We start from the raw sequence: 21,912 nt of genomic DNA, 5'->3' as shown, positions 1-21,912 counted from the left end.
TATTCTAATTTTAATCTATGATCAAACAATTATACTTACAATAGAACAAAATTTACAAAAATAAATAGCTTAAAAAATTTATATATTTTTAAAAAGTCAAATGATAATACTTATTTAAATTATTCTTATATAAAAAAATTAAATATTATTAATCATCATAGACATGTATATTTATCCAGATAAGAAGTACTAGGTAGAAGGTAAAAATATAAGTAGATTTGATATTATCTTATGACAAAGCTTTTTAGAAGCTTCATAGACGCATATTTGATTTTTTACATAATTAGCCATGTATCCTATATGTGTATAGCTTATGATAGAAGCTAATAATGTGGCGCACATATAAGAAACTTGTCTTGCAAGTTAAGATAAGTGTCTTACAAATTGGACACATGTTGTAGGTTCTATAGAATGTCGTTACGTAGCTCTTAGTTAGATAGTATATATAAAGTCAAGAGTGAAGTCTTCTTTACTCTTGTCAATGTCTTTTTAGTCTTTAGTCTAGTCTCAAGACTTTTTAGTCTTCTTCTTTTTGGCAATAGCCATTATAGTTTAATATTAAATCATCTTTGAGTGATTTTTCAATCTTTTTGAGTAACAAAAGAGTATATTGATTTTTTAGTTATCTAAGATTCATGTCCTTGATAGTTTGACAAGAGTGCTAACTTGTTGTCTATATTTTTTGTTAGAAGTGAATAGACTATCCTACATCTATTGTTGTGTTTTGAGTGTTACAGACTACTCACTTTTAAAACTCATTTTTAATTTTCTAATATTGATTGTTTTCTTTAAAGAGAGTATACTACATGTGATAGACATATATATTTATTTCAATAGTTATTTATATGATTAGGTAGAAGTAGATAAATATAGATTAATTTCATTAAGTCTTCTAGAGAAGCTTTCTAAAAGCTCTATAGACACGGTTTTGACTTTACATGTATTTATAGGATAGAAACTTGGCCAACAAATTAACCACTTATTGGTAGCTTGTGGAATAAGTTAACTTTGTGTAATAGCTTGTGGAACAAGCTAACTATGTGGCGCATATACAGATAACTTGCCTTGCAAATTAAGACATGTGGTTAGTAAAGTCAACACATTTTGGAGGTCTTACAGGACATCACCACGTAGCTCCTAGTTAAGAGTATATATGGAGGCAAGAATGAAACCTTCTTTCCTCTTGTCAATGCCTTTCTAGTCCTTAGTCTGATTTCAAGACTTTTTAATCTTCTTTTTTTTGCTAATAGCCATTCTAGTTTAATATTACATCACCTTTTCAATCACTTTCTAGTTCTCTTTAGTGACAAAAGAATGTATTGAGGATTTTCTTTCTTTGAGATTTATGTCCTTGATAGCTTAAGAAGAGTGCTAGCATACCGTTTTTGTCTTGTTTTAGAAATGAGTGGATTATCCGACTTCTATTGTTGTATTTTGAAGGTTGCAGACTATCTACTTTCAAATAAAAAAAATCTTAATTTCTAATACTAATATTTTTCTTAAAAAAATATGGATTATTCCTCCTTGTGGAAATTTTTATTAGAAGTTGTGAATTACTTTCTTCTAATTTAATTTTTTGGATATTTTTGAATTGTCTATAGAAGAAAAGATTATAGATGCTACTCCTAATGGAAGTAAGAATAGATTTATAACTATTGTGGATCTTCATGAGCTTGTCGATACTCTTAGGGGAAAAATTTCACACATCACTAATATCAACCATGGGAGCACTACTTCTATACCTATAGAAGAAGTTCAGAGTCTACATCAAGAAGTTAAGCAGTTGAGGGAAATAAGTCAATTAGCCTTACAACCAAATTTAAGGGGTCTTGCTTCTACAAGCTCAAGAGAGGCAAGAATTAGTATGATCAAAAAATTTGATAGAAGAAGATCAAAATTTTTAGGGTTTTTATAACAAGTTAAGCTCTACTTAAGGTTACGCCCTTTCTAATATGCAAATGGATTTATTCAAGTTAGCTTCATAAGCACACTTCTATCTGAAAGTATTCTTTCTTAATTTGCACCTTTGATGGAAAAAGATTCAATACTTCTTTATGATTTAAATTCATTCTTAAAAGTATTTAGGGCCACATTTGGAGAAAGTGATTGAGAATGTGTAGCAAAGACCAAACTCTTATCTTTATGAGAAGGATTGTGATTAGCCACCACATATGCTGCTGAATTCTAAAACCTTGCTTGCAATATGGACTGAAATGACAAAGCACTTATCAATTAATTTTGATATGGGTTGAAGGATAACATCAAAGATTTTTTTATTAAAAATACTAAAAATAGAACCTTTGGAATAATTTATTACTCAAGCCATTTCATATCACAATTGATTATTTAAAAGGAGTCAACAATAAAGACATGTTTGGAAGAATAAGTCAAGTAATGGCGACAGCTCTAAAATTTCTTGAAACGTATTCATCAAGGCTAGAATCAATGCAAATTGATACAATATATTTTGAACATCTTATAGAGCAAAAAAAGATTCAATATCGCCAAGATGTTCATATTTATATTATAGAGAAGCTAAGCACACTGCTCAACATTGTTCAAAGAAGTAGCATAATTATACAATGACGAGCACAATTGCCAAAGAAATTAATGTATTGAAAAACAAGTTTTTTCAATTATAATAAGAACTATGCGGTTGGAATCATGTGTAACACCTAGTAAAGGTCATATTCTCTTCTTAGTTCATTCACCTTGTTATACAATAGATGTATGTTTAGGACCTAAAAAGTACAAAGTCTTTGTCTTTTTAGATTCAAGAGCCTCAACCTTTTTTATAGATGAAGATTTTGTCAAAAATAAAAAAATATCTTTAGTCAAGAAAACTAAACCTATACATATAGAAGTCATAGATGGTCATTCATTGTCTTTTAGAATTATTATCTATGAGACCATTTTTTTCGATGTAGCAATTAAAGATCATAACAACATAGTAGTATTTAATGCAATAAGATCTCCCTCTAATATAATTATTTTAGGATTATTGTGGCTAGAAAAATATAATCTTCAAATAGATTGGATTTTTCATAATCTTAATTTTTTTAGTAGTATAATCCAAGATTGCATTAGTGAAGTAGAAATACATAAGTCTAATACATCCAAACCTTTACTAATACGTGCAAAAATTTTCATGCATGTTGGAAAAGAAGAATCATCTTTAATATATATGCTACACCTATTTCTAATGGTGAAAAAATGCCAAGTAGTATTTCTAGCTAATATCAAGAATTTTTAGACATTTTTGAAAAGAAAAATATAGATATTCTTCCAAAGCATCGACCTTATGATTGTTCAATTGATCTGCAAGAAAGAGCTCAACTACTATTCAGACGAATCTATAGCTTATTGCAGAATGAGTTGGCTGCATTAAAAGAATATATTGATAAGAATTTGGCAAAGAACTTCACAAGCTATTTTAAATCTCCAACCGATGCTCCTATCTTATTTGTAAAGGAGAAAAACGGATCTCTACGAATATTTGTAGATTATTGAGGACTCAATAAGATCACTATTTAAAATAGATATCCTTTATCTTTGATTTTAGGACTTCTTGACTAATTCAAGCAAAGATCTATGCCAAAATAGATCTATGAGGAGCATAAAAATTAATTCATATCAAAGAAAGAGATAAATAGAAGACTACTTTTTAAACTAGGTATAGATATTTTGAATATAATGTCATGCCTTTTGAAGTCACCAATGCACAAGCCGCTTTTCAACATCTTATGAATGATATTTTTTGTAAGTTTTTAGATGATTTTATTATTTGTTATTTAGATGACATTCTAATCTACTCTAAGAACACAAAAAAATATGATCTTCATGTTTGTCATGTATTACAGAAACTTAGAGATACAAAATTATATGCCAAGTTGAAAGAGTGTATATTCTACCTTACTCAAGTTGACTTTTTAGGATATATCATTTCCATCAAAGGCCTTGTGATGGATCTCAAGAAGGTCCAAACTATCATAGATTAGAAGATTCTAAAAATAGTAAAAGATGTGTAATGCTTTTTGGGCTTTATTAATTACTAATGAATTTTTATCAAGAACTTTTTTCGAGTTGCAACTCCACTTACACGTTTGACTTGTAAAGACAAACTTGAGTGGAATAAAGAAGCCAAAGCATTGTTTGTGGCTTTATAGAAGGAATTTACTTCTATACTAACTTTGTATTGCATCAACTTTTCTAAGGCATTCTTTATGGAAAAAAATGCATCAGACTTTATCTTGGATGCAATATTATCACAAATAGAAATAAATGACAAACTCCATCTAGTAGCTTTTTATTCCAAGAAATTTTCAGTAGCTAAGAATAATTATGAGATCCACGACAAAGAACTTCATACAATAGTGAATTCATTTTAAGAATAACATCATTATCTAGAAGGCGCTTGAAATCCAATCATAGTATATACAAGTCATAAGAATCTCGAGTATTTCATGTTAGCATGTGTTTTGAATTGTCGCAAAGTTCATTGTAACATGTAATTATCAAGATTTGATTTCAAGATCACATATCAACCTAAAAAATAATAAGATTTATCAAATGTTCTTTCTAAACGCTCTTATCTGACATCAAAAGAAGAAAATATATCTTTTGATTTACAAAAAATAATCCACTTGAAGTAAGAGAATTTTTATCTTTGAGCAATGAAATTAACATTGACTATTGATTTGACCTTTGTCAAATAAATCCAATCAAGTATGTCTTCTAATCTTATTTTTCATGATATCAAGAATCTTTCTTTTAAGTCTTATGATGTTTCAAAGTTTGAGTTCAAGAACAACCTAATGTATTTTGAGGGACGCCTATATGTTTCACAAGGAGAAGTTTGTTTATGTGTTCTTCAAGCATGTCATGATTTTCCAATAGAAAGACATTTTGGATATAATAAAACTTTAGAGCTTATATCTAGAGATTTTTAATAGCTACAAATGTAGAAGGTAGTAAAAGTCTTTGTCCAATCATGTGACATTTGTTCGAGATCAAAAACTCTTCATCATCGACCCTATGGACTTCTCTAACTATTGTCTATATCTGAACAACTATGGTTTTCTATTTCTATGGATTTTATTATAGATCTTTCAAGTTCAAGTTCATATAACTTTATATTTATAATTATAGAATACTTCACCAAAATGACATATTTTGTACCATGTATAAAATCTATTTTAGATGAAGAAATAACTAAGCTTTTCATTGATAATATCTATTGCTATCATGGATTATCAAAAGATATTTAATTGGATAGGGAGACTCAATTTGTATCAAGATTCTAAAGGTGGATTTAAAATTCTCTTTGGTTTTTCATCTTCAAACTGATGGGCAAACGGAATGGATGAATCAAGTTTTCAAGCAATATTTGAGGTATACCATCAATTATCATCAAGATGATTAAACAACTCTTTTTCTATTGCTAAAGTTTGCATGTAATAATTTGGTATATTCTTCTATTCAACAAACACCTTTCTTTGCCAATTATGGTTATTATCTATGACTTGTTACTTTTTATTTTGTAAAAGTTGATAATCTTGTGGCGATAGATTTAGCAAACCATTTGTCAAAGCTATATGTAATAATGAAGATATAATTAAAAGAAGCTCAAGAACGATAAAAGACTAATGTGGATGCTTATCGCAAGGAGCAACTGCAATTCAAAGTAAGTAACAAGGTATGATTACTTCATTGCAATATCAAGACTACTCATCTTTGTGATAAGTTGGACTATCGTAGGCTGGAATCCTTTCTTATTTGTGAACAAATCAATCATGTTGCTTATTGATTACATCTATTAGTGACGTATTATATGCTATCTTGCTTGAGAATGCACCGGACATGAGGTTGTAGAAGATAAAACAATGTTTTGCAGGTATCTAGGTAGGCTAGTTGGTTTCAATCATCTGAATACAAACTATTTTGGATTTAATGTAAAAGCTTAATCTCAATACAAAGTGCTTAGAAACACTATTTTTAATGACTTCAAGATATTAAAGCACAAAGTCTTTTGTTATTTTTTAGTTTTTATTTTATTTATTTTATTTTATTTTATTTTATTTTTAACCCTAACTCTAGACAGCAAGCTTCAACAAGTTGTAATTTTCAATCTGACCATCCGATTGTTGTAAATTTCTATTATTAGTGTTTTTACAAGCCTTCTAAATGCTCAAGAAGTTTCAATCCAATCTAACTTATAGGTTGCAAAAAAATGCTGTTAATCCATATAGATGTATCTTGATTGCCGCCTAGAAGTCCTCGACTTACTACGCCAAAAGTCACCTTATTCCAACCAGTAGATCTCTAGATATTAAAAAAACCCTAAACAACCTCAATCTGCTAACTTTTAATACCTCTTTACACTAATAGTCAAATATCCTCTATCTGTTCCGTTAGATTAATATAAACTTTTGCATGCACTCGGCATACTCAATCCTCTAGACACCTCTAAATTTCAACCATAGAAGTTTTTCCAATTTTACAAAACAATGAAGAGTACCAGCCATTATTATATTGCAAAAAAAAACCCAATTCACCAATACAAACACTGACTTTTAGCAACAATTGCAAAAGTCTTCCCAAACCCTATGAATCCAATTCACCAATACAAACACTGACTTTTAGCAATGATTGCAGAAGTCCTTCCAAACCTTATGAACCCAATTCACCAATACAAACACTGATTTTCAAAAACGATTGCAAAAGTCCTCTCAAATCCTATGAAAATCCAATTCTACACCTTTCGGAGGAGCTTGAAGCTAGTGTCACGGACATACATATAATTACCTATATGAATAGATAAAAGTATGTAAAAGTAGGTTAATTGTGTAATATCTTCTAGAGAAGCTTCTTAGAAGCTTCATAGACGCTGCTTTGACTTTATAGGAGTCTATAGTTGACTTTTAGGTTAGAAACTTGGTCAACAAGTTAGCTATGTGCCACGCATGTTGGAAGCTTAAAGAACAAGTTAACTACGTGGTCCATCCATAGAAAACTTGCCTTGCAAGCAAAGGCATGTGGCCTAGAAAGTCAACATATATTGGAGGTCTTATAGAACATCGCCACGTGGCTTCTAGTTAGATAGTATATATAGAGGCAAGAGTGAAGCCCTCTTCACTCTTGTCAACTCCTTTCTTGCTTCTAGTCTAGTTTCAAGGGTCTCTAGTTTTCTTGTATTTTGGCAATAGCCATTCCAGTTTCTTTCTTAATATACATATTTCTATTTTGTCCTATTTCTTTTTGAGAAAAGTCTCACTTACTCTTTAGCTTTCATCGAGTTCTTGTCCTTGACAGATTGACAAGAGTACACTTACAATATCAGAGCTTTGTCTTTTCTTGATTAAGAGTGGATTACCCCTTTTTCTTGATAAGACATAAGCGCATTAGAAGTTGCGGATTACCCTCTTTTAAACTGATATTGTTCTTAGTATTTTCTTTGTTATCAATTCCTCTCTTCTATTTGTTTTGAGCGTTATTAGACATCTTCTCTTTTCTAAGTGCTACTATGGCAGAGCTTGTTGAAATGAAGAGTGCAATGGCACAGATGCAAGAACAATTGAGGGAGTTAATGCTTGCGATGCATCAACTCAATTTACCACCACAAGGAGCAACAAGAATGGTAGGAAGTGAAGATATAGAGATGATTGGGGCTGCTTCAACATCTGCACCAAACCATGTCCCTTTTCCCAGAATGGAACACCCTTCGAGTGTTAGAGAACCGAGAGTTGCCTTGCCCGAGAAGTTTGATGGTACCAGATCCAAGTTTCGAGGATTCATCAATCAGGTCCAACTAGTGATTGAACTTCAACCCCAGAGCTATCCAACTCCAGGGTCACAAGTTAGATTCATTGGTACACTTCTTTCAGGTTCAGCATTGTTATGGTTTTCATCTTTTCTTGAACGACGAGATCCAATATTGGATAATCTGGAGGCTTTTTTGGCGGAGTTTCGATCCATGTTTGGAGAACATGATGCAATTCGTGTTGCAACCAACAAGATCCGTATTTTGTGACAAGACAATCGATCAGTAACATTATATGCTTCGCAATTTCGACAACTTGCAACTGATATCAAGTGGGATGATGCCGCACTTGTGAGTCAATTTCTCTACGGATTACAATATGAGGTAAAGAAATTGATGCTTAATTTACCTGATCCTCAAACATTGAGTCAAGCAATTGACTTTGCTGTGAAGTGCGACAATCGACTTTTTGAATTTCGATCCGAGAGTCGCACAAGTGGGCCTCAACGTTACTACAATTCAATGGCAACACCGACGTCTCCTCAACACATACCTTCAGAAGTAGAGGATATGCAAATTGATGCGGTACGTTTCAAACCTCTTACTGAGCAAGAAAAGTCTCGTCGTCGACAAGAAGGATTGTGCTTATATTGTGGAGAACCTAAGCACACTGCTCAACATTGTCCAAAAAAGCGACGTAACTACAAAATGAGGAGTACGGCTGTCAAAGAAGACAGTATGTCGGAAAACGAGTACGTCCAGCTACAATAGGGACCGTGCGGCTGGAATTTTGTACAACTTCTAATAAAGGTCCTATCCTCTCCTCAGAACCATCTCCTTGTTTTATAATAGATGTGCGTTTAGGACCTAATAATTACAAAGCCTCTGCCTTGGTAGATTCAGGAGCCTCATCTTGTTTTTTAGATGAAGAATTTGCTAGATGTCATAGAATATCATTAATACAAAAAACTAAACCTGTACACGTAGAAGTCATAGATGGTCGTCCGTTGTCTTCTGGAGATGTAACTCACGAAACACTTCCTGTAGATGTAGTAATAAATGGTCATAGTAGTTGCGTAATTTTTAATATAATTAGATCTCCCTCTAATCCAGTAATTTTAGGCTTATCATGGTTAGAAAAGTATAATCCTCGAATAGATTGGATTTCTCGTAAACTTGATTTTCCTCAGAGCATTAGTAACAGTTCTATTAACCAAGTAAAAAACCATGAGTCTAGTATAGTAAAACTCGCACCTATAGGTGCAAAAGCATTTATACACGCAGCAAAAGAAGGATCAACTTTTGCTATTTATGCTGCACCTATTTCTGAAAGCGTAAAGACTTCAAGTGGCATTCCAAGTCAATATCAGGATTATCAAGACGTTTTTGAGAAAAAGAATGCAGATATTCTTCCTGAGCATCGCCCATACGATTGTTCAATCGATCTCAAGGAAGGAACTCAGCCACCATTTGGACCAATTTACAGTTTATCGCAAGATGAGTTGGCTGAACTCAAGACATATATTGACGAGAATTTAGCGAAGAATTTCATACGCCATTCAAAATCTCCAGCAGGAGCTCCAATTCTATTCGTAAAGAAAAAAGATGGATCTTTACGAATGTGTGTTGACTATCGAGGACTCAACAAGATCACAATCAAGAACAGGTATCCATTACCTTTGATATCAGGACTCCTTGACCAGTTAAATCAAGCTAAGATCTATACAAAAATAGATCTAAGAGGAGCATATAATCTAGTACGGATCAAAGAAGGAGATGAATGGAAGACTGCGTTTCGAACCAGGTACGGGCATTTTGAATATAATGTCATGCCTTTTGGATTCACGAATGCACCAGCTGCTTTTCAACATCTCATGAATGATGTATTTCGTGAATTCTTAGACAATTTTGTCGTCTGCTACCTAGACGATATCCTGATTTATTCTAAGAATGTTGAAGAACATGAAATACATGTTCGTCAAGTATTACAAAAACTCAGAGATGCAGGATTGTACGCCAAGATGGAAAAGTGTGTATTTCATACTACTCAAGTTGACTTTTTAGGATACATCATTTCAAATGATGGTCTTATGATGGATTCTAAGAAAGTCCAAACAATCATGGATTGGAAGATTCCAAAGACTGTAAGAGATGTCCAATGTTTCTTGGGATTTGCCAATTACTATCGGATCTTCATCAAAGACTTCTCACGAGTTGCAGCTCCACTTACACGCTTGACTAGTAAAGATAAATTCCAATGGAATCAAGAAGCGGAAGCAGCATTTGAAGCCTTGAAGACATCGTTTGTCTCTGCACCAGTCTTATATCGTGTTGACTTTTCCAAGGCATTTTTTATGGAAACAGACGCATCGGATTTTGCCTTGGGTGCAGTTTTATCACAAATGGGAACAGATGACAAACTTCATCTGATAGCTTTTCATTCAAGAAAATTCTCAGCAGCCGAGATCAATTATGAGATCCACGATAAAGAACTTCTTGCAATCGTGGATTCTTTTCAAGAATGGCGTCATTATCTAGAAGGTGCTTCTAGTCCAGTCATTGTGTATACAGATCACAAGAACCTCGAGTATTTCATGTCAGCACGCGTGTTGAATCGTCGTCAAGCTCGTTGGAGTATGTCTTTGTCAAGATTCGACTTCATTATCACTTATCGGCCAGGAAAACAACAAGGTTTGTCCGATGCCCTGTCTAGACGTTCTTATTTTGCACCAAAAGAAGGAGATGCAGCTTTTGAGCAACAAAGAACGGTCCTCTTGAAACCGGAGCAATTTCATCTCCGAGCAGTGAAATCAACATTGACTGTTGATTCAACTTTTCTCAAGCAAATCCAGTCCAGTATGTCCTCAGACCCTCTTGTTCATGATATCGAGAATAATTCTTCCAAGTCTCATGATTCTTCTAAGTTCGAGTTCAAGAATAATCTATTATATTTTGAAGGATGCCTATATGTTCCAGAAGGAAAAGCACGTTTGCGTGTTCTTCAAGCACGTCATGACTTTCCAGCAGCAGGGCACTTTGGATATAATAAGACTTTGGAACTCATATCAAGAGATTTTTGGTGGCCACAAATGTGGAAGTCAGTCAAAGACTTTGTACAATCATGTGATATTTGTTCAAGATCAAAAATTCCTCGACATCGACCTTACGGACTTCTTCAGCCATTACCTATACCAGAACAATCATGGTCTTCTGTTTCTATGGATTTCATCACAGATCTTCCAAACTCAAGATCTTATGATTCTATATTTGTGATAGTAGATCGTTTCACCAAGATGGCACATTTTATGCCATGTACAAAATCTATCACAGGTGAAGAAACAGCTAAGCTTTTCATTGATAATATCTATCGCTATCATGGATTGCCTAAAGATATCATATCGGATAGGGGAACTCAATTTGTGTCGAGATTTTGGAGGACTCTTTTCAAGATTTTAAAAGTGGACATAAAGCTATCTTTAGCTTTCCATCCTCAAACTGATGGACAAACAGAGCGCGTAAACCAAGTCTTGGAACAGTATTTAAGGTGTACCATCAACTACCAACAAGATGATTGGACAAACCTTCTGCCATTGGCAGAGTTTGCTTATAATAATACGGTACATTCCTCCACGCAACAAACACCTTTCTTTGCCAATTATGGCTATCATCCACGACTTGATACTTTTGATTTTTCAAAAGTTGATAATCTTGCAGCAGAAGATATGGCAAATCGGTTGTCAGAGTTACATGCAATAATGAAGGCGCAGTTGAAGAAAGCTCAAGAACGACAAAAGATAAATGCAGATGTATATCGTAAAGAGCAACCACAACTCAATGTGGGTGATAAGGTATGGCTACTTCGTCGCAATATCAAGACCACTCGACCTTGTGACAAATTGGACTATCGTAGGCTTGGCCTCTTTTCTGTTTCTGAACAGATCAACCCAGTTGCATATCGGTTACATCTACCGGAGTCAATGAAGATCCATCCTGTATTCCACATGTCTCTTCTTGAACCATATAAGACAGTGGATATACAAGGAAGAAGACAAATGCCACCGCCTCCTATAGAAGTAGATAATAATGAAGAATTTGAGGTGGAAGAGATATTAGACTCAAGGCGGCGCCGAAATAAGCTGGAATATCTTGTTCATTGGTGCGGATATGATATTAGTGAGCGCACATGGGAGCCATCCAGGAATCTAGCAAATGCATCAGCTAAAGTCAAAGTTTTTCATCAACGACATCCATCAAAACCAAGATGAAAACCTCTCTTATAAAAGAAACAAGATTGAGGAAGTTATGAAGGCCTCAACAGTGATCAAATAACAGGGTGGTCTTCTCACCCTGGAATGGGACACTATCGATGGCTAAGAGGACCCATCAACTATCTTCGAAGAGAACAAAGATCAGAGTATGTAGCAAATACAATTCGCCGCATATTAGATTTTCTCAATATATAATCACCGCTCCTTGTGGAACTCGTCCCTAGAAGGGCGGGTAATGTCACGGACATACATATAATTACCTATATGAATAGATAAAAGTATGTAAAAGTAGGTTAATTGTGTAATATCTTCTAGAGAAGCTTCTTAGAAGCTTCATAGACGCTGCTTTGACTTTATAGGAGTCTATAGTTGACTTTTAGGTTAGAAACTTGGTCAACAAGTTAGCCATGTGCCACGCATGTTGAAAGCTTAAAGAACAAGCTAACTACGTGGTCCATCCATAGAAAACTTGCCTTGCAAGCAAAGGCATGTGGCCTAGAAAGTCAACATATATTGGAGGTCTTATAGAACATCGCCACGTGGCTTCTAGTTAGATAGTATATATAGAGGCAAGAGTGAAGCCCTCTTCACTCTTGTCAACTCCTTTCTTGCTTCTAGTCTAGTTTCAAGGGTCTCTAGTTTTCTTGTATTTTGGCAATAGCCATTCCAGTTTCTTTCTTAATATACATATTTCTATTTTGTCCTATTTCTTTTTGAGAAAAGTCTCACTTACTCTTTAGCTTTCATCGAGTTCTTATCCTTGACAGCTAGCTCTTTGACCCCCAAAATCCTGATCTCCGAATGCTCCTTTCTTTATCTTTTTCTCTCTTTTAACTCCGTGTGGTCCCTTTTTTTCCCGCCTTGGACTCCGAATTGGAACAGCCGATGGTGCTTCCTCGGAATTCTTGTCTCTAAGAGGATCTTCCTACGGAAAGGACTTTTCTTCCAAAATGGCATAGAGAACGAAACAACTTGAAATGAAATTGAAGCCTCCATATTCGAGACCTCATTGGGTTGCCCAACCAAATCAAGTCTCATACTGGGTAAGAAGTCTATACTAGGACCTAGATTGGATGTCCTCGTAATTGGGTAAAATTAGCCCTTCACATCAAACTCATGCGAATATTGAATTGGTCCTTTCTCCTTTTGCCAACTCTTGGTAAGAATGGCTCAGACTCAATCCATCCGATTTATCGAAGAATCTTGAGGATCTTGATTTATCTCCTCAATTTTTCCTTGGCTTTGGATTTGTTGATCCCATTTATTGAAATTGGACAGAGCATTACATTGCTGATAAGTATGCTTCAATTGCTTGCAATTCCTTCATACTAGCACGTAATCACCACTGGCTTTGGGATTGGAATATTTACTAGCATAATGACCAACTTGTTTGCAACAAAAATGACGAAGTGGTCTTCTTGCACCCCCATCATGCATATTGGGTCTCTCCACTGGTATATACCTACTAGGCTTGTTCCATATAGGGTTGGAAAATGATCCTGGTTGTCCCGTTGGTATGGAGGGTACTTGATTTGATGATGCCGGTGGGGTGATATTGACTGACCCTGAATATTGACACTAGAATTGGCCACTATTTCTAACATCTAAGATGACTAAATATTAATAATATCTTTTTCATTTATATTTTCACTATATAGTCGTGTTACAACATGACACCAATGTCTATGAAGATCTACCTTGTATTTCACGTATCCCTTCTTGAATCATATAAGATAGTAAATATCTTGAGAAGAAGACAAATGCCACCTCTTCCTATAGAAGTGGATAATAATCAAGAGTTCAAGATAGAAGAAGTCTTAGATTCAAGGCGCCACTAAAATAGGAATGAATATGTTGTTCATTGGTGTAGATATGATATTAGCAAATGCACATGGGAGCCAACAAAAAATCTTACAAATGCAACAAAGAAGGTTGAGGTTTTTCATTGATGAGATCCATCAAAACCAAGATGAAGAATTACAAAGATCCTTGAAAGATGATGATCGCTTCTCATGGAACTCGTCCCTAGAAGCGAAGATAATGTCATGGACATATACATTTATCTCAATAGTTACTTATATGATTAGATAGAAGTAAGTAAATATAAATTAATTTCATAAAGTCTCCTAGAGAAGCTTCACAGATGTGGTTTTGACTTTAGATGTATTATAAAATAAAAAATTGGCCAACAAATTAACCACATATTGATAGCTTGTAAGAAAAGTTAACTCCATGTAGTAGCTTATGGAACAAGCTAACTATGTAGTGCATATATAGATAACTTGTCTTACAAATTAAGACATGTGGTCAGCAAAGTCAACATGTTTTGGAGGTCCTATAGGACATTGCCAGGTAGCTCCTAGTTAAGAGTATATATGGAGGCAAGAGTGAAGCCTTCTTCACTCTTGCGAATGCTTTTTTAATCCTTAGTTTTGTTTCAAGAATTTTTAATCTTTTTATTTTTTACAATAGCCATTCTAGTTTAATATTACATCACTTTTTGAGAACCTTTTTAATTCTCTTTAGTGACACAAGAATGTATTGAGGATTTTCTTTCTTCAAGATTCATGTCCTTAACACTAGCTTTCTTTGTAGAAACTTTTATTTGATATTAGAGGTTATGAATTACTTTAGTCTAATTTTGACTTTAGATTTATTTGAGTTGTTTATGGAAGATAAAATAATGGATACTACTCTTGAAAAAAGTAAGGATAGATTTGTAACTATTGTAGATTTCCATAAACTTGTTAACACTTTGAGAGTAGAAATCTCACGTATCTCTAACATAAATCATAGAAGTATTATTACAACATCAGTAGAAGAGGTCAATAACGAAGTTCAAAGCCTATGCCAAGAAGTTGTGCAATTGAGAGAAGTAAGTAAATCAAGCTTACAACTAAATTTAAGAAATCTTGCCACTCTTAATATGAAAGAGATAAGAATAAGTATGCTTAATTTTAAATATTTTTATAATAAGTAAATCTCTATTTAAGGTTGCATCTTAGAAATGATCTTTCTTAATTTATACCTTTGATAGAAAAATATTTACGTCTTTTTTATGATCTCAATTTATTTTTAAAAGTATTTACAATCACTTTTAAAAAAAGTGATTGAGAAAGGATAGCAAAGACTAAACTCATATTTTTACAACAAGGTTCATATTTAGCTACTATATATGCTATAGAATTCTAAAATCTCTCTTGTGATATAGATTGGAATAATAAAATATTTATCAATCAATTTTGATATGGATTAAAAGATAACATCAAAGACTTATTTTTAACAATACTAAGAATAAAGATTTGATTAAAGAGATAAAAATTAAGCGATGGAAATTGCCTCTAGATTCACAAAAGCTTATTTGTCAAGACCAAATTTTATGCAAATTTAGTAGCTCCTAAATCTAAAACCTATAAATTATAACATACATTTAGAATTTATTTAAATTTTAATTAGAATTATTTAGAAATTTTCAAGAAAATTTTCAAGACTTTGGTAAAATTTAGTTTTACCACATTGAGAATCATTATGAAGAAATAGAGCAAGATTAGAAGGCGATAAAAGGTTCTTAGGCTACTATGATAATTTTAAATACCATGGTGAAGTTCAAAATATAAAAATATGAGTTCTATTAGTAGAAAATAGGAGGATCAAATAGTAGGATCAACAGCCAATCTAGCCATTGTAAGAAGGAAGGTGCACAAGTTTAGTATGGATTGTAGCACCTTGAATGTCATAGTCTATTTATTAAGTTTTTATCTAATAAAAAATAAAATTAAAAAGAAAAATTTATATTTTTAGATATTTACTTTTATTATCTTTTTAATGACATAAAAAATGTATAGATTCAATTTATTATGAATAAATTATAAAGATTTAAAGATATCGAGAAAATAATTTTAAAAAATAAATAAAAATATTTTATCTCAAAGGTAACTAAATTTTAGAATGTATATTTGCTTGAATACATTTTTTTTATTTTTTTGTGTTTTTTCTTCTTTTGTTCTTATTAATTGATTGTTTTACTTTATATCACCAATTACAAGTAATTCTTAATTGATGCCATCTTATAATTTGAATTGAAGGGTGAATTTTATCATTACATAAATAGTACGTTTACCAAGAGATGGTGCTTCTAATAGTGTATGTGAATATTAAGTTTCTTTGTTGTGAATGATCTTACTTTGATTTGTTAAGTGAAAAATTCAAATAGGTCTTTATTATTATTAATTATTATACATCGCTTCTTTATTGAAATAAAAAAATGGATTTTAATTTTTTAATTTATAAGATAGTCAAAATTTTCATTGTTGAGTTGAATGTTGATTTGCTCTTGGATTTTCATCAATCTATTTTTATGCATAGCATATTTTAATTTAAAACTTTTTAAAGATGTTTATTTAAATGTTAGCTTTTCAAAAAGCTATTATACATTCAAAATGGACTTAATTGGAATTTTTAGTGAGTTTTAGTTTAGAAAGGGGTTTATTGCCTTGGGAGTTTCATATACTCCATGTTTGGAAAGGAATAACTTAGTTCTTGGTGATTGTTTAAATGTGGGAATTTTTGAATAAAAGCATCTGAAAGTTAGGCTTTTAGTGGTGTAAAATTTGAAGCATTTGAACTAGAATTGAATTTGTAGCAATTTTTAGAGTGGAGGGAGGTTGCTGCCTTGAGCGGAATATAATTGAGGTTAGTGATTTCTATCTCTTCAATCATTTATATGGTAGATTTTATATTATATTTTTAAATTTTTTATTTTAAATTTAATCTTAACTATATTAAATTATAATAAATAAATAAAAATTAATTAAAACCAAAATAATATTATTAAATTAAATAATTATTTATTTCATTAATAAAAACTAATCTTTATTAATATTATAATTTTATTTTAAATTTTATTTTTACTTTTTATATTTATATTTATATTATATTTTCTATTTTTCTATTTTTCTATTTTATTTTCTTATATAATTTTTATTATTAATTTTATTTACTAATACTAATTTTATTTTTATATGTATAATAAATAATATATATGAAATAATTTTAATATATTTTTATTTCTTTATTAATTTATTTTTATATAATGTTGTTCCTTCTAATCTTATATAATATATGATTAATTTAGTATTAACATTAGTATTATTTCGAGGTCTTCTTTAAGTTGATTATTACTTCCAAAGGATAAAGAGTGGAATTGAAATACAACTTCAAACATAAAGAATAATCTTGGTAAGTTCCAAACTTTAGCTCTTTAAATTATTTGAAATTTTTGACAAAACAAAGAAAAAAAATGGCTTGACAAAATTAAGTGGATTCCAAACTTGAACTCCTCAATTTTAATTGAAATTTTAAACATGCAAAGAAGGAGCACGATTTGGCAAAATTTGGTGGATTCCAAACCTTAATTCTTCATTTTTATTTCAAATTTTAAGTATAGTTAGGAAAGAGCATGGTAGGACTTACTATCTTAAAGATAATATTTTAACTATTCTATCATCTTGTAGAGTAATTGAATACTAAAATATTCAATTAAATCCACCAAAATTTTCTCTAATCTATCTCTTTTGTTGAAAAACCATAATTGTGTTTGTAATAAGCACTTTAAATTTTTAGACATTTTATAGGAAGTAAAGTTGGGTTGATGGCCAACATGACTTCCTTTTGGCATTGAATATTTACTTGTGGAAAGTGATGATCTCTATGAAGAAAGTCGATTGTTGCATATTATCCTACATGTTTCTTTTTATTTAATCCATCTAATTTTTGTGGTATCTATACATTAAAATTTTAAACTACTTTTATTATTCTTGGTATTATTTTTTAATATCTAAATTATGAATTAAGTCTAATTAATAGGTAACTCTACTATAGTAAAATTAATATTAGATCTAAACTTGATATTTAGTTGGACCTTATGCATTACTTATAAAAAATATATAATTATTAGGTGAGACCACTAATTTAAAATCGGCATGAGATCTCATCTTAGTATATATTTAAATCAAATGCCTTATAAATAGATAAGAAGAGAAAGGATTTTTTTTTTTAGTTTATTTTATAAAAATAAAAATAAAAATAATTTAAAAATTTATTTATTTTATTTTAAACCACCTTTTAGGTCTTTTATCTTAAAGGAGTTATTTAAAAATCATATATTTAGTTGTATACCATCTAGAATAAAGTCAAAGGTAGTTTATCCTCCTATTGGCTTTAATTTGTAATTTGAATGTATTTTACAATCCGGATTATATATTGAATCTATAATTTAAAAAATCCATATATTAGAAGAATTTTGTGACAATATGTCAAAAGTTTCTATTAGCATGGAGCATAGTATAATGTACATTTTAGAGTCTCAAGTAGAGTCTTTACCATTTTCAAATCTAAAGACTAATTTGACTAATGGAGATAACCACAACTTCCAAATCAATATCCAAATTGACTCGATGATGTTGTTTAGGAGATTATCAATTATAATATGTTTAAAATTACAAAAAGTATTAATTTTATTTAACTTTCTAATATTTAGTAGATGTGTCAATGAAGACTCAATAGTCTATGTAAAAAGATTTGTAGAGGAGTTTATCACTATTTTAGTAATCAATCATAGTTACTATTTAATATAGTTTTTAACAACCTTGACGGATTTTATATATGCTTGATATAGATTCCATATAGAAAGAATATTTACTGAATAGAAACAACTTCTAATAGCATTTTGTTACCAATATAGATTTATAATTAGCCAATAATTAGTCTTTTTTGTTTAAATAAATATTAGATAAGATCCTTCAAAAGATGTCACTTTTTATATGAAGGAATTTTGTGTAGTATGAATTCAATATATTGGTAATCTTTTAAATGAAGATAACATAAGGCATTACTTTATCCAAATTTTTGCCATACCTTCTATAATTTAAGATATTTTAAACAAGAAATCTAAAGATTTACAAGAAATCATTCAAGTTGCTTTAGAAGTAGAGGTTATTGATAAGAAAAATGATCATAAGCTTAGAAAGATAAAAGAACCAATTTCCACCTTTATATCTTTGTAATATTGACCTATAAAATTCTATCACCTTCTAGCTTTAAGCTACTAATAACTTTCTATCTCTTCTTTGTTAATTAATAATTCAACATCTTTAACTATACAAACTCTATATGTTGAAGTTCAAATGAGGGTATTTAATAATATTAAATTAGAAAAATTTAAAAATAAAGTAAAATAAGCTAATGAAGTATTTAAAAATGAGATGATAAATACTATGAAGACTATTAGTGAATAAATGTCTTGCCTTCTCAAAAATCAAACTCCAATTATAGAGTCTAGATATCACAAATTAGAAATTTATTTCTTTGGATTGTGATGTATAAATTATAAAGAAATGAATCACAAAGCACAATTTTTTCTACAATTTCTATGACAAAAACTTATGGAAAAAAATTAATTCCAATTGTATAATCTTTTTTATCAATTGAGATAAGTAGGTCCCAATTTTCCTTCAAATCAAAGGAATAACATGACATCTTATCCTACTTATAGAAAGTCACATCAAGTAGGTTAATTTTGGATTGAAAATAGAATTCCATATTCTAATTGTGGAGGTTTGTATCTGTCACGGACATATGCATGTAAGTCAGTAATTACATATATAAATAGATGGAAGTAAATAAAAGTAAATAAAAATAAGTTAATTCTATAATATCTTCTATGGTAGCTTCTTAGAAGCTTCATAGACATTGCTTTGACTTCATAGGTGTCTTTAATTGACTTTTTGGATTAGAAATGTGATCAATAAGTTGGCCATGTGCCACATATATTGTTGGCTTGAAGACCAAGCTAACTATGTGGCCCACACATAGAAAAATTTGCCTTGTAAGTCAAGGCATGTGTCCTACAAAGTCAACACATATTGAAGGTCCTATAGAACATCACCACATAGCTCCTAATTAGATAGTATATATAGAAACAAAAATGAAGCCCTCTTCACTCTTGTCAACTCCTTTCTTGCTTCTAGTCTAGTTTCAAGGGTCTCTAATTTTCTTGTCTTTTAGTAATAGCCATTCTAGTTTCTTTCTTAATATAAATATTGAATTATTTCTATTTTGTCATCTTTATTTGACAAAAGTTTCACTTGTTTATTTATTTTTATCAAGTTCTTGTCCTTGACAGATTGACAAGAGTGCGCTTATAATATCAAAGCTTTGTCTAATCTTGATTAAGAGTAGATTACCTCTTTCTCTTAATAAGACATAAGCGTATTAGAAGTTGAAGATTACTTTCTTCTAAATTAATATTGTCCTTAATATTTTCTTTTTTCTCAAGTCCTCTCTTCTATTTTTCTTGAGCGATATTAGACATCTTTTTTTTCTAAGTGTTATTATGGCAGAACTTACTGAAATGAAGAGTATAATGGCACAAATGTAAGAGCAATTGAGGGAGTTAATGCTTGCGATGCATCAACTCAATTTATCACCATAAAGAGCAACAAGATTGGCAGGAAGTGAAGATATAAAAATGATTGAAGCTGCTTCAATATGTACACCAAATCTAATCCCTTCTCCTATAGTGAGATATCCTTCTAATATTAGAGAACCTAGAATTATCCTACCCGAGAAGTTTGATGGCACCAGATCAAAGTTTAGAGGTTTTATCAATCAAGTACAACTTGAGATTGAACTTCAATCCCAAAGCTATCCAACTTCAGGATTACAAGTTATATTCATTGGTATGCTTCTTTCAGGTTCAGCATTATCATGGCTTTCATCTTTTCTTGAATGACGAGATCTAATATTGGATAATCTAAAGGCTTTTTTGGCAGAGTTTTGATCCATGTATAGAGAACATGATGCAATTCGTATTGCAACCAACAAGATCCATATTTTGTGACAAGACTATCGATCAGTAACTTTCTATGCTTCACAATTTTGACAACTTACAATTGATATTAAGTGGAATGATGCTGCACTTTTTTAGCTAATTTTTCTATAGATTACAATATGTGGTAAAAAGATTAATGCTCAACTTATCTGATCCTCAAACATTGAGTCAAGCAATTGACTTTGCTGTGAAGTGCAACAATCGTCTTTTTTAATTTTAATCTGAGAACTGTACAAGTCGACCTCAACGTTACTATAATTTAATGGCAACACCAACATCTCTTTAACACATATATTCATAAGTAGAAGATATACAAATTGATGTAGTACGTTTCAAACCTCTTTCTAAGCAAGAAAAGACTCGTTGTCGTTAGGAAGGATTGTGCTTATATTGTAGAGAACCTAAGCATACTGCTCAATATTTTTCAAAGAAGCAACATAATTGTAAAATGAAGAGTATGGCTATCAAAGAAGATAATATGTCAAAAAACAAGTTTATCCAGCTACAATAGGAACCATGCGGCTAAAACCTTGTACAACACCTAGTAAAGGTCTTATTCTCTCCTCAAAATTGTCTCTTTGTTTTACAATATATATTATTTTAGAACCTAAACATCACAAAGCCTCTGCCTTATTAGATTCAATAGCCTCAGCATGTTTTTAGATGAAGAATTTGCTAAAAGATATAGCATACTTTTAATGAAGAAAACTAAACTTATTCATGTAGAGGTCATAGATGGTTGTCCGTTGTCTTCAGGAGATGTTATTCATGAAACCCTTCATATAGAAGTAGCAACTAATGGTCATAAGAGCTTTGTAATATTTAATATGATTAGATCTCCTTCGAGAAGATCACCATAGGTAGGTTCTACCTCAAACACAATCACTAGCGATCTGTTACTAGGTATCCTCCGTCGTCTTTGTGGTACATGTGGTTCTTCATCTCGGGGTGGTCTTCGTGAGATACTTGGTTGAGAGGACATGACTGGTATGGTA

General features: G+C 31.4%; 1 long non-coding RNA gene across 1 annotated transcript; it reads left to right on the top strand.

The window, feature by feature from the left end:
• The first annotated feature begins 9,036 nt into the window (after positions 1-9,036).
• On the top strand, positions 9,037-12,784 carry LOC149986346 (uncharacterized). Its single transcript, XR_016500539.1, has 2 exons — positions 9,037-9,563; positions 9,767-12,784. It is a non-coding gene; the product is annotated as an uncharacterized LOC149986346 (long non-coding RNA).
• The last annotated feature ends 9,128 nt before the right edge of the window (positions 12,785-21,912 follow it).

Source organism: Physcomitrium patens, chromosome 24 (genome assembly GCF_059467195.1).
Source record: "Physcomitrium patens ecotype Gransden chromosome 24, ASM5946719v1, whole genome shotgun sequence".
NCBI lineage: Eukaryota > Viridiplantae > Streptophyta > Bryopsida > Funariales > Funariaceae > Physcomitrium > Physcomitrium patens.
Note: the sequence above shows the minus strand (reverse complement) of the source record. Positions and strands in the feature narration are given on the sequence as shown.